This window comes from Cervus elaphus, chromosome 8, assembly GCF_910594005.1.
Source record: "Cervus elaphus chromosome 8, mCerEla1.1, whole genome shotgun sequence".
NCBI lineage: Eukaryota > Metazoa > Chordata > Mammalia > Artiodactyla > Cervidae > Cervus > Cervus elaphus.
In genome coordinates this window covers 10,754,942-10,767,044 of record NC_057822.1, presented here as the reverse complement: position 1 = coordinate 10,767,044, position 12,103 = coordinate 10,754,942, and the positions used below count along the sequence as shown (strand labels likewise).

Genomic DNA, 12,103 nt, shown 5'->3' with positions numbered 1-12,103 from the left:
GGCTGGTGTGAGAGGGTTTGGAAGTGAAGGATGAGGGACAATGTGACTGTGTGTGTGTGTGTATGTGTGTGTGTAATGCCCGAGGCCCTGTACCCAGGGAGTTCCCAGCCCGGAAGGAAAGCGATATCCACCAGTGATATGGGAACCAGAGGTGGTCCCCATACTCCTTCTGGGTAGAGAAGTCTGACTAACAGCCAACATTCATTGGGCTCTTGTTGTGGATCAGGCATTTCCTACTCAATCCTTACAACAACCTTATGACGTAGGGTTAGAGTTAGTTGTTTTTTTTTTAACAGATGAGTAAAGAGGCTCACGGAGGTAAAATTAATTGTCTTGGACAAGGATTCAGTTCAGTTCAGTTCAGTCTCTCAGTTGTGTCTGACTCTTTGTGACCCCTTGGACTGCAGAACGCCACGCCTCCCTGTCGATCACCAACTCCCGAAGCTTGCTCAAATTCATGTCCATTGAGTCAGTGATGCCATCCAACCATCTCATCCTCTGTCATCCCCTTCTCCTGCCTTCAATCTTTCCCAGCATCAGGGTCTTTTCCAATGAGTCAGTTCTGTTCATCAGGTGGCCAAAGTATTGAAGTTTCAGCTTCAGCATCAGTCCTTCCAATGAATATTCAGGACTGATATCCTTTAGGATGGACTGATTGGATCTCCTTGCAGTCCAAGGGACTCTCAAGAGTCTTCTCCAACACCACAGTTCAAAAGCTTCAAGGGTTGGCTGATAGCATTTTGCCAACTGTCCCCAGTTGCCATAAAATGATATGACTGGTTCCCAGAAGTTTTCAGGGTTTTATTTTTTAAAATATATTTCTTATTATTTATTTGGCTGCCCCGGGTCTTAGTTGTGGCATGTGAACTCTTGGTTGACCACATGTGGGATCTACTTCCCTGACCAGGGATCAAACCAGCGCCTCCTGCATTGGGAGAGCAGAATCTTAGCCACTGGACCACCAGAGAGGTCTTCAGGATTAATGATATATCTGGAAGCCTTATCTAAATGGGTTCAAGCTGGGAAGAACTTGGGATGAGCTTGATGTGAGCGGTTGCAATGACAGTGGTGCTATTTTGACAAACATTCGATCTGATCTAGTTAGCAGATCGTCTGGACTTCCTGTAGATAAAGCTTCTTAGAGCTGTTGGTCATGAGTATCTGAAACTGTGCTACATTATTCACTGAGTCTTTGCACCATGCTGGGAACTATGTGCTTGGAATATTATGAGCTCCATATACAGTGGAAGGACCCAAGGCTCAGAGAATGATAAGCTTGACTATGGTCATGAAACCAGGACATGACCAGAGGCAGAGTTTGAATGGAGGTTTGTCTGACACCAGAGTTTGTGGTCTTAACCACTGTCCTTTCCCAAATACTTTCTATCCTCTGTCTCACTGGACGCTCACAGAAAACTCTATAGGGTAGATGTGTTATTGTTCCCATTTTATAGATGAAGTCCAGAGAGGTGAAGTAGTTTTTACTAACAGTTACACAGCTATTAAGTAAAAAAGCTGAATCATATGATTCCAAGTTAGAAATATACAATGTATTTTCAAATCTGCCATTTCTGAGGCCCATTAAAATTCTTTGTGATAAAAATATGTAAGATGGATTTACCCTCTTAACAATTTTTAAGTATTGTTAACTATATACACATGTTGTACCACAGATCTATAGAACTTTTTTGTCTTGCATAATTGAATCTCTGTGCCCAATGAACATCAACTCTCTGTTTCTCTCTTCCTCCAGCCCCTGGCAACCAATATTCTACTTTCTGTTTCTATGAGTTTAATTACTTTCAAAACCTCATATAAGTAGAATCATTCAGTCTTTTTTGTGATTGACTTATTTCACTTATTAATATTCTCAAGTGTCATCCATGTTGTAGCACAGGACAGAATTTCTTTCCTTTTACAGGCTGCATAGTATTCCGTTACATATATGTTAATATTTTACCAGATTTTGTTTATCCCTTTGTCTGATGATGGACATTTAGATTGCTTCTGCCTCCTGGCTATTGTAACTAGTGTTGCTGTGAACATGGGTATACAAATATTTCTTCAAGATCTTGCTTACACTTTTTTTAAAAAAAGAAATACATCCAGGAATGAGATGTATGGGTCATATGGTAGTTCTATTTTTAATATTTTGAAGAACCTTCATACTAATTTCCATAGTGACTGCATCATCTTATATTCCCACCAACAGTGAGTGCACAAGTGTTCCAATTTCTCCATATTCTCACTAACACTTGTCATTTTCTGTTTTTATGATCGAGGCCATCCTAATAGGTGCTGTCTCATTGGAGTTTTGATTTGCATTTCCCTGATGATTAGTGATGTGGAGCATCTTTTCATATGCCTTTTTCCCACCTGCCCCTTGACAATATTTAAACAAATTTATTTTATTGAGTTATAGTTGATTTATAATATTATATTGGTTGCTGCTCTACCACACAGTGATTCAGTTATACATAGATATATATTCTTTTCCATATTATTTTCCATCATAGTTTATCACAGGATATATTTTTTCACTGTCCTCTGTTTCCCTCAGTATATCCCAGGATACTGAATACATTTCCCCATGCTATCCAGTAGGACCTTGTTGTTTATCTATTCTCTGTATAATAATTTGCACCTGCTAATCCCAAACTCCCAATCCCTCTCTCCCCATCTTTTCATATGCTTCTTGGCCTTTTATATCTTTGGGGAAATGTTTCTTCAAGTCCCTTGCCATTTAAAATTTTTGTTGTTGTTGTTGTCGTTATTGAGTTGTAAGAGTTCTTTCTATATTCTGGATATTTAACCCCTTACCCTGTATATTATTTGCAAATATTTTCTACAGTTCTGTAGGTTGTATTTTACTCTGTTGGTTATTTCCTTTGGTATACAGAAGTTTTAAAGTTTGATACAGTTCTGAATGTCTCTTTTTGCTTTTCTTGCTTTTGGTATCATACCCAAGTAATCATTGCCCATTCCAACATCATGAAGCTTTCCCTCTATGTTTTCTTCTAGAAGTTTTATACTTTCCAGTCTTATGTTTAGGTTTTTAATCCACTTTGAGTTACTTTTGTATGTGATTTAAGATAAGGGTCCACCTTCCTGCTTTTGCATGTGGATATCCTGTTTTCCAAATATCATTTGTTGAGAGTATCTGTCTCTTATTGTGTAGTCTCGGCACCCTTGTCAAAGATCATTTGACCATATATGTGAGCATTCATTTCTGGGCTGTCTATTCTGTTCCTTTGTTCTTTATGTCTGTCTTTGTGCCGATACCACCCTGTTTTGAGTATTGTACTTTCTAATATGTTTTGAGATCAGGAAGTGTGAGGCCTCCAGCCTTGTTGTTCTTTCTCAAGACTGTTTTGACTGTTGTGGGTACTTTGAGATTTCTTATGAATTTTAGGATTTTTTTTCTATTTCTACAAAAAATGCCACTGAGATTTTAACAGGGCATTAAATCTGTAGATCACTTTGGGTAGCATGGACATTTTAACAATATTAAGTCTTCTGATCCATAAACATAGTGTGTCTTCCCATTTACTTGTGTCTTCTTTAATTCCTTTCAGTAATGTTTTGTAGTTTTCAGTGTATAAGTCTTTTGCCTCCTTGGTGAAGTTTATTCCTAAGTATTTTATTCTTTTTGATGCTGTTGTATATGGGATTGTTTTCTTTCTCTTTTTTCAATTTTTATTTTTTTATTTACTTGTTTATTTTTGGCTGTGCTGGATCTTCGTTGCTTCATGGGCTGCTCTCGAGTTGCAGTGTGTGGGTCTCTCATTGCGGCGGCTTCTCTTATTGCGGAGCACAGGCTCTAGGGTGTGTGGGCTTCAGTAGTTGTGGCACGTGGGCACAGCAGCCGTGGTTCCTGGGGACTGGAGCACAGCCCCAATAGTTGTGGTTCACAGGCTTAGTTGCTTTGAGGCATGTAGAATCTTCATGGACCAGGAATGGAAATCCGAGTCCCCTGGATTGGCAAGCAAATTCTTTACCACTGGAATACCAGGGAAGTCCCCTGGGATTGTTTTCTTAATTTCCTTCTCTCTTAGGCCCATTTTATCTTCTTCTTTTTTTTAAATTTACTTTTTTATTGAAGGATAATTGCTTTACAGAATGTTGTTGTTTTCTGTCAAACCTCAACATGAATCCGCCATAGGTATACATATATCCCCTCCCTTTTGACCCTCCCTCCCATCTCCCACCCCACCCCACCCCTCTAGACTGATACAGAGTCTTAGGCCCCTTTAAAATCTTCATTCTACCAACAGGGAGACAGAGACCCAGAGTCATGGAGTGAGTTTAGTGTATGAACCAGGATTTGCTTCCATCTTCACCGCTGCCTGGCAGGAGTGAGATGGATACAGAGCGGACTCTCCTTTCCATGGCCCCATTCAATTCCCCACTTTGGAGAGCAGAAGTAAAAGCAAGGCCCCAGGTCAAAGGCATCTCTTCCTGGGTCCTTACAGCCTCTGAAGCACCTGCTCCCCAGCCATAGGACAGGTCTGTGAGTGGAGGAGTTGGCCACGGAGTGGTTTGCTTCCAGCAGGGGCCACAGCTTGGCCTGGGAGAGACAGGCTCGGCCTTGGAGTTCAAAATCCTCATTGGCCATTTCCCAGTTGTGTGACTGTGGACAAGTCTGTTCCATTCTCTGACCTCACTTTGTTCCCTGGAAAAATGGGCGTTTTGTAAAACTCACTTTGTGAGGCTGAGTTGAGGAGGAAATATGATCATGGGTAAGAGGTGTCTGTTCATTGAGTTAGTAAACGTTGCTCAAGGCCCTCAGCTTAGGTGGTTGGCTCCCCCCCTCCCACCTCCCCCCTCTCCCCCACCCCCTGGTCGCATTGTTCCCCACAGAGCATGGCATCCTTGAATCCAGGCGCGAGTGCCCCCTCAGAGCCTGTGGTCCTCCACACTCCCGGGCTTGTGGGCCGGTGAGGAGCTGCTGAGGCATGGAATGTGTGTGAACTTAGATATGATTGATTTTAGCTTATAAATATTTAGATGCTTGTACTCTGGACCCCAAATGGCCCCACAATATTATGGGCCAGTCTGATTGGTAAACGCAACTTCCCAACCCACAGTCCACACTGGGGAGGTACCCAGCACACACTTCCTGTTGCCCAGATCTCAGTGGTTCCTCCCCTCTGAAAGTCCAGCTGAGGACAGGACCCTTTTTCCAGGTCCCCTAGGGGCCAGATTGTTGGCAGACAGATGAGAATGGTACCAGTGGGCTCTGGGACTGAATAGTCTGCAGGGCAGAGGGTGAGAGATACAGATGGTAGAATTTTTCTTGTCTCCATGAATATTTATACTCTCTTGGCCCAGCTTCAGCTAAATGCTGGGCCTGAGCTTGCTGCCTGGACTTGATCCATCAGGGTGGCCCTGCCCGCATGCTAAGTTAAGTGGTTCAGAGTTGCCTCCTTCTCCCTTTAAATGCTCATTCCCTTCCTGAGTTGTTGAAAGCTTTGTTGGCGTTAGTCCAATGCTGTGTCTGGAGCTGGCAGGAAAGGCAATATGTGGGTTAGAGACTCTGAGGTCACTGGTGATCCATAGTCCCCTCCCCTGTCTCCAAGTGATGGGGCCAACAGTGAGATAAAGTCCTGGCTCTTTGTGGCAACTTTGTATGCTTATCTTTGGAACTTTTTTTAGGGTTATAAAATTGTGCAGATGAAGAAATCCAGGCTCAGAGAGGTAAAGTCACTTGCCCAAGGTCACACAGAAAGCAAATGGCAGACTCAGGTAACAACCCAGGTCTTTCTGACTCCAGAGGCCTTTTCCTCAATCTGCTGTGTCTCCCCCAGGGAGACTGGACACCTCTTGGTCATGCCAGTTTCCTCTGAATAATCATCAGGGCATGGTCATTCCTGCATTCAGTCCCCAGTATCTGACACTGAGAATAAAGAGATAAAAAAGATCTAGTCTCTAACCTCAAGAAGCTGTCAGCCTGGTGAGGAAATGGCCACAGAAATCAATATTTACAACATGTTATGAGGAGGAACGTGCTCAGTACCATGGCAACCCAGGGAAGGCGGCAACTCATTCTGTCTGGGGCAATCAGAGAAGGCTGATTGGTAATCTAAAGACCTCTTTAGATTAAGTCTTCAAAGATGAGTAAGATTTTGCTGGGTAAAGCGATACGCCAAAGACATTCTCAGTAGGGGCCATGGCGTGTGTGAGGGCGCCGGGGACTGAGGAGAAATCGTTTTTAGAGAAGCAGCCAGAAGGTCAGTATGGGGACTTCCTTGGTGGTTCAGTGGTTAAGAATCCACCTTGCAATGCAGGGGATGCCGGTTCGATCCTTGGTTGGGAAACTAAGATTCCATGGAGCCATGGAATCAACTAAGCCCTCTCATTGCAACGACTGAGCCTGTGCAATGAGACTAGAGAGTCTGTGCACCACAACGGAGGATCCCATAAGGCACAGCGAAGATCCCGCGTGCTGCAACTAAGACCTGATGCAGCCAAGTTAGAAAAAAAAAAACAAAAATTCAGTGTGATTAGAGTAGAGGGCAAGGGGTAGTAAAGGCTGGTGATAGACGAGGTGGGAAAGGAGCTTGCACTTGGTCCTGGGCAGGGCGGAGCCATGGAAGGTTACAACAGGCAAATATGTGGCTGGCAGTGTACTGAGGCATAGTACTGCTCAAAATTCAGTGTGCGTATGAATCACTGGGCAATCGTGATGCTGTAACAGCAGGTCTGGTGTAGAGTCAGCTTCTGCATGTCTAACCAAGCTCACAGGTGATGCTAATACTGTTGGTGCAAGGACCACAATTTGCATCATGAGGTTGTAGAGGGTTCACCCTGCCTTCTCTGGAGGCTGCTCTCAGGGGCCGGCAGCCACTGTGCTGTTTAGTTCCTGGAGAGATAGGCCTCCACCATCTTCCTGGGTCAGCCCTCTTTCAGCTCTCATCTCATAAGAGATGATCTGGTTGGTTGCTAGATATTTGCTTACTAGACAGATGTTTATCAAGCTCTTACTCTGGGGACTTCCCTGGTGGTTCAGTGACTAAGACTGTGAGCTCCCAATGCAGGGGGCCCAAGTTCCATCCCTGGTCAGGGAACTAGATCCCACATGCCACAACTGAAAAAAATAGATAAAAATAAAAGCTCCACTCTGGCCAAGTTTGTGCTGGGTGCTGGGATAGAGAGAGGAATTGGAAATGCTACTTTCTGGTCCATGTCACCACTGTCTCTTGCCTCTGAAATAGTCTCTCTGCGTCCATTCTTGTTCTCCACCATCTATTCTCTGTCCAGCAGCCAGAGAGAGTCAGATTATGCTGCTTATCTGCTTGACATCGTCCAGCAGTCCTCCAGTGCTTGTAGAATAAAATCCTAACTTCATACTGTGGCATAAGAGAGATTTGGGGTCTGTTGCCCTCTGATCTCATCCTTGTTGTTGTTCAATTGCTAAATTATGTTTGATTCTTTGCAACCCCATGGACTGTGGCATGCCAAGCTTCACTACTGTCCTTCACTAACTCCAGGAGTTTTCTCAAACTCACGTCCATTGAGTCGGTGATGCCATCCAACCAGCTAATCCTCTGTCGTCCCCTTCTCCTCCTGCCTTCAATCTTTCCCAGCATCAGGGTCTTTTCCAATGAGTTGGCTCTTTACATCAGGTGGTCAAAGTATTGGAGCTTCAGCTTCAGCATCAGTCCTTCCAGTGAATATTGATTTCAATCCTAAAGGGTTGATTTCCTTTAGGATTGACTAGTTTGATTTCCTTGCAGTCCAAGGGACTCTCAAGAGTCTTCTCCAGCACCACAATTTGAAAGCATCAATTCTTCAGCGCTCAGCCTTCTTTATTAGTCCAACTTTCACATCTGTACATGACTACTGGAAAACCCTGGGACTTTATGGACCTTTGTTGGCAAAGTGATGGACCTTTGACTATATGGACCTTTATTGGCAAAGTGATGCTTCTGCTTTTTAAAATGCTGTCTAGATTTGTTACAGCTTTCCTTCCAGGGAGCAAGCATCTTTTAATTTCATGGCTGCAGTCACTGTCCACAGTGATTTTGGAGCCCAAGAAAATAAAATCTGGCACTGTTTCCACTTATTTCCCCTTCTATTTGCCATGAAGTGATGGGACTGGAGGCCATGATCTAAGCTTTTGAATGTTGAGTTTTAAGCCATCTTTTTCACTCTCCTCTTTCACCTTCATCAAGAGGATCTTTAGTTCCTCTTCGCTTTCTTCCATAAGGGTGGTGTCATCTGCATATCTGAGGTTATTGATAATTCTCCTGGCAACCTTGACTCCAGCTTGTGCTTCATCCAGACTGGCATTTCACATGATGTACTCTGCATATAAGCTAAATAAGCAAGGTGACAATATTCAACCTTGATGTACTCCTTTCCCAATTTTTAACCAGTCTGTTAGTCCATGTCTGATTCTAACTGTTGCTCCTTGACTTGAATACAGGTTTTTCAGGAGACAGGTAAGGTGGTCTGCTATTTCCATCTCATAAAGAACTTTCCACAGTTTGCTGTGATCCACACAGTCAAAAGTTTTCACATAGTCGATGAAGCAAAATAGATATTTTTCTGGAATTCCCTTGCTTTCTCTATGATCCAGAAAATATCGGCAGTTTGATCTCTAGTTCCTTTGCCTTTTCTAAACCCAGCTTGTATATCTCGAAGTTCTTGGTTTACATACTGTTGAAGCCTAGCTTGAAGGATTTTGAAAATTACCTTGATAGCATGTGAAATGAGCACAATTTTAATGGTAGTCTGAACATTCTTTGGCATTGCCCTTCTTTGGGATTGGAATGAAAACTGACCTTTTCCAGTCCTGTGGCCATTGCTGAGTTTTCCAAATTTGCTGGTATATTGAGTGCAGCACTTTCACAGCATCATCTTTCAGGATTTCAAATAGCTCAACTGGAATTCCATCACCTCCACTAGCTTTGTAGTAATGCTTCCTAAGGCCCACTTGACTTCACACTCTGGATTTAGGTGAGTGACCACACCAACATGATTATCCAGGTTATTAAGACCTTTTTTTGTATAGTTCTTCTGTGTATTCTTGCCACTTCTTCTTAATCTCTTCTGCTTCTGTTAGGTCCTTACTATTTCTGTCCTTTATTGTGCCCATCCTTGCATGAAGTGTTCCGTTGATATTTCCAATTTTCTTGAAGAGATTTCTAGTCTTTCCCATTCTATCCTACTCTTCTCATTTCTCTGGAGACACTGACCTTTCAGTTCTTTGAAACTGACACCTTTATTTTCAGCTTAGAGAACGGTGAATTTATTCCCCCTTCAGGCCTTTTGCACGTGATACCCTATGCCTGGAATGCACTTCTTCATCTACATTTTCTCCTGACTTGTTGCTTCTCACTTTTTAGATTTTAGCCATGAGAAGATACAGGTTTTGTAGGACCCTAAAATTTATACAATTTGGGGGCCCTTCTTTAAATGGAAGATACCAAATTATAAATACACAATTAGGAACAAGGCCTAGGAAGGGACCTTGAAGTTTATGCTTCATTGGCTTCACAGTAGGTCTGCCTTTGGTTTCATTTATATGTCACCTCCTCTGAGAAGCCTTCCCTGGTTACTCTATTTTAAGCAGCCCCCATCCAATAATCATCATGTCATGCTTTTTATTCCTTTTGTTGAATACATCACAAGTTGAAATTACCTTGTTTTTTTTTTATGTTTACTTATTTTTGTCTGTTTTCCATGGCTTGAGTATAGCTCGTCAAGAGCAGGAATCTTGCCTGCTTTATCCCCACAGTGTCCACAGCATAGTGCTGGGCACCCAGTTGGGTGTCAGGTGAATGAATGGACGTGGTCTTGGTCCTCTGGGAGCTATGGCCCAGTGCTGGAAGGATGCACACAGGCAATTTCAGTGAGTTTTGGGAGCCCAGGGGATGGGCACTTAATCAGGCCTGGGGGGGGAGGGAAGGGTATGAAAGGGTCAGGGAGGTTTAGGAAAAACTACCTGGAGGAACGGAGGCCTTAAAGGATGACCAGTACCAACCAGGCAGAGAGAGGGAGGGAAGCACCAATGAAGGTGTGGATGGATGAGTTCCAGACCCAGAGGAGACTTGACCGGTTACATTTTGGGTGACTTCAAGGGTTCTGTTGATGCGAAGGGACTTCTGCGCACCATATTCGGGAGGAGGGTCGAGGGAGTGGAGTCACCTGGGGACCTGCAACTGGATGGGAAGCAGCAGAAGTAGCAAGAGTCTGGGTGGTGGGTACTGGAGGCACCAAGGACAGGGCTCCGAGCAAAGGCAGGGTTTCCGCCTGAGACTCCCACACTGATTCTGGCCCTGTGTCTGGAAGAAAGAGGCGTACTTCTGCTCGGCCACCTGTGGGGCCGTGTGGACTGGGGAGGACCTGGAGTCGGACAGACCCAAGTACACGTTGTCACAGGTTGGGTTCCGGGGAAGATGCTTCTCACATGAGATTAGCCCACAGGTGTGTTTTTCCTGGAATATTTTTAAGCAAAACTGAGATATTGTATAATCCTACCTATAAATTCTTTTTGTTGTTCAGTTGCTAAGTTGTGTCAGACTCTCTGTGACCGCATGGACTGCAGCACGCCAGGTTTCCCTGTCCTTCATTATCTCACGGAGTTAGCTCAAACTCACGTCCATTGAATTGGTGATGCCATCCAACCATCTCATCTTCTGCTGCCCCCTTTTCCTCCTGTCCTCAATCTTTCCCAGCATCAGTGTTTTTTCCTGAGTTGGCTCTTTGCATAAATACTTTAGCTTGTGTATATAATAGATAAGGAATTAAAATCTAAAACTAGAGACTTCCCTAGTGGTCCAGTAGTTAGGACTAAGAACTTCCACTGTAGTGGGTGTGGGTTCAATCCATGGTTGGTGACCTAAGATCCCGCATGCTGGGCAGTGAGGCAAAAAAAAAAAAAAAATCTAAAAATATATAACCAATATATCAAAATCACAACCTCACAAAATTGGCATCAATTTCTTTCCTTTTTTTGGCTGTGCTGTGTAGTTTGAGGGATCTTAGTTCCCTGACCAGTGTGAAATCCTAACCACTGGACTGTCAGGGAATTCCCAGCATCAATTTCTTAATTCCATCTAATACTTTGTGTTGGAGTTCTCCCAGTTGTCTAGCAAATATTTTTTCACAGTTTGTTTAAATCAGGGTACACACAAGGCCCACACACAGAATTTATTTGCTCAGCTCAGATTCTTGAATGAGAATTTGACATTCCACTTCCTTGCCTCTCATTCACTCCTCAACTTGTGCTTAGGAAACTGCTCTCCCTCTGATCATGCAGGATAGATTTCCAAGTGGCCCCGTGCAATGTTTACTTTTGTGTCTGCACTGTACTGGATCTTGCTGTGGCTTTTCACACCATTGACCACTTTTCCCACACTCTCAGAACTTTCTTCATGTGAGGACTCCAGTGTGGCGCTCCCCTGGTCCTTCTCCTATCTCTTGACCATCCTGTCCCTACCTCCTTCCTAGGTTTTCCCTCCTCCTCTGACTTCTTTTTTAATGTTGGGCTCTTCAGGATCCTCCTGGAGGTTTCTTAGGCACTCTACCTGTGACACATCCCCCATGGAATTCCTCCTCCCTACCCCCACACTCTTCCTCTTCAGTGTCATCTCTGTGAAGACAGACCCTACCCAGATCTAATCATCTGGGTCAGAAACCTGGCCATTCGTGTCTCCTCCTTTTCTCTCAACCACTGTCCCTTGCATCACTAAGTTCTGTCCATTCTACCTCCAAATCATTCTCACAGCCATCCATTTCCCTATGATCTACCATGGTCCAAGCCTCCAGCCCACTGGACAATTTCAGTGATCTTTTTCTCCATCTCTCTGCCTCTGACCTGAAGCCCTCCAGTCTGTTCTGTACACAACAGTCAAATGGATGTGACAGTTGGATCACGAAGAATACTGAACACCAAAGAACTGATGCTTTCAAACTGTGGTGCTAGAGAAGACTCTTGAGAGGCTCTTGGACTGCCAGGAGATCAAGTCAGTCAATCCTAAAGGAAATCAACCTTGAATATTCATTAAAAGAACTGATGCTGAAGCTGAAGCTCCAGTACTTTGGATACCTGATATGAAGAGCCGACTCATTGGAAAAGACCCTGATTCTAGGAAAG

The 12,103-nt window shown here is 43.8% G+C and overlaps 1 protein-coding gene across 5 annotated transcripts in view; it reads left to right on the top strand.

Moving 5' to 3' along the window:
• Positions 1–12,103, top strand: part of PTAFR (platelet activating factor receptor) — a 43,818-nt gene that overhangs the window by 21,008 nt on the left and 10,707 nt on the right. Inside the window, exon 1 of one of the 5 annotated variants that reach the window (XM_043909442.1) lies at positions 6,182–6,230. The exons of the other annotated variants lie outside the window; for them this stretch is intronic. The gene's annotated coding sequence lies outside the window, so the exon portion shown is untranslated. Of the gene's footprint in view, positions 1–6,181; positions 6,231–12,103 lie in introns of those variants that run through there. 5 annotated transcript variants of the gene reach the window in all.